We start from the raw sequence: 2,264 nt of genomic DNA, 5'->3' as shown, positions 1-2,264 counted from the left end.
AATATTCATATCATATACATACATAATTAATTATTAAACGTCTATCTATGTATGAGTTTTGAAACAAATTCTAGCTTTTAAGTTTTTTTGCTTGTATTTATTCATGTATTGATATTTATATATTCATGCACAACGTGATATATCTTAGTAGATGAGGAGACACTTGCTGGAGGTTATTCTCTCCTTTAACCATGTGGGTTTCAGGAATTATACTCACCTCATTAAAGTCATCAAGCTTGGGGCAAATATATTTACTCCATAAGCAATCTCCCTGTCCCCGCTTTATTATTTGTACATTAATACATATGTACCCTGATTGTATACTCTCAGAAATAGTTTGGTTTTCCTGTCTATGTATTGAAATTAATCATTTAAAGAGCTATATTTTAGAATCCTCACATAATGTTTTTCAGTGAAAGTCATACTTTACTACACCACAACTTTTTCATAGCACTTTTTACTTCTGAATTTCTCAGAGTATAGATAAGAGGGTTCAGCAAAGGTGTCCCTATTGTATAAAACACAGACAATCATCTTGTCTATAGGTAAAGTGATTAGTGGCCATATATATATAAATACACATGGACCAAAAAATATGACCACCACAATGAAATGGGAAGTGCATGTAGACAAGGCTTTTCATCTTCGTTCTGCATTGTGGTTTCTCAGAGAGTATAAGATGAAAATATAGGAAATAAGCAGTGCTACAAAACTTACCATACATATGGCACCACTATTAGACACAACTAGCAAATTTATCACATAGGTATCCATGCAGGCAAGTTTCAACAAGGGCTGCAAATCACAGAAATAGTGATCTATCACATTTGGGCCACAGAATGGTAATCTTAGGGCTAAGAAAATATATGCTGAAGAGTGAATACAAGACCCTACCCAGGCAAGAATCACTAATATACCACAGATATGCTGGTTCATTGTAGTTGTATATTGTAGAGGCTTACAGATTGCTACATAGCGGTCAAAGGCCATGAGAATAAGCACAAAGATCTCTGTGCACCCAAAGAAGTGGGCTGTGAAGACCTGAGTCATACATTCACTGTAGGTAATAATTTTTTTCTGCAAGAGAGTATCCACAATCAATCTAGGTGCTGTCATCGTGGAGAAGCAAGCATCAGCAAAGACAAATAGAAGAGGAAAAAGTACATGGGACTCTCAAGTTTCTGACTCATCTTAATGGTTATCACAATGAGAAAGTTCCCTGTTAAAGTCATAAGGTAAAGAATCACGAAGACTCTAAATATTGCCTTCTCTTTTTCTGGATCCTGAATCAACTGCAACAAAATGAATTCAGTCACACTGTTATGCATCCTATCAGTGGCTGTATTAGATAGGACTGGCTGAAAAATATTTAACCTACAAACAAAGAAATGATATATTGAGATCAATATTCTGATATTGAAATTCCTTGATTCTACCTTTGCTGATAATCTCACCTGCTTTTAAAATCCCTGGAGAATCCTGTAAAAGTTCAACATCAATACCTGTGTCTTAATGCGATTTCCTGTTGACTCAGAAGCTTAATGGACTAATTCCTATTGATATTTCAAAGTGTAGAGTTTGTTTTTCCTTTGAAACTTGATGTGTTGTGTTGATTAGGAAATTTAGGAAAAGCTTATTTGTCTGTTGGGTGTGTTGGGAGGGTATAAACTCAAACATTTTCTTTACTCATTTGGAGAGCTTTCAAAAATAAGCATTTTATCCGTGCATACATTCACATGTACATGTAGACCTATTGCTGATTCTTTCCTTGTGATCTATAATATAAAAAGCAATACCTAATGCAATAAACCACTAAGTCCAGCGTTTCTTTTATAACACAAATCTCATCTCAATTCACTACCTCTTTGTTTATATGTTCCCTGTCTCCTTTAGCTCCCAGATGATTTATACTTTATAAAAATGTATTTAATCCAATTTTAATATTACCTCTTTATTCAGTATAACAATTTACTGTGAGAACATAAGGGATTGGACAATATTTAAGTTTGGTATAATCAAAGAAAAGTCTACTTTATTGTTTTCATTACATTTAGACTGATTCCATTAGAAGTGCAACATTTTCTTGCTGTGAGTTTTAGATTCCATTAGAGATTTTATTTTATTTTTTAATAGAGTATCTTCTTCATTTGCATTGCCAATGGTAAAACCTTTCCCAATTTCTCCCCTCCCAAAAGCCCCCTCCCCAAAGATTCCCTACCCCTCCTCCCACCCCCTGCCTCCTTGTATATGCCCCTATACCCGAC

The 2,264-nt window shown here is 34.6% G+C and overlaps 1 pseudogene; it reads right to left on the bottom strand.

The window, feature by feature from the left end:
- Positions 1 to 419: 419 nt before the first annotated feature.
- Positions 420 to 1,328, bottom strand: LOC127684350 (olfactory receptor 4C11-like; annotated as a pseudogene).
- Between the last annotated feature and the right edge of the window lie 936 nt (positions 1,329 to 2,264).

The sequence above is a fragment of the Apodemus sylvaticus genome, chromosome 5 (genome assembly GCF_947179515.1).
Source record: "Apodemus sylvaticus chromosome 5, mApoSyl1.1, whole genome shotgun sequence".
Classification (NCBI taxonomy): Eukaryota; Metazoa; Chordata; class Mammalia; order Rodentia; family Muridae; genus Apodemus; species Apodemus sylvaticus.
Note: the sequence above shows the minus strand (reverse complement) of the source record. Positions and strands in the feature narration are given on the sequence as shown.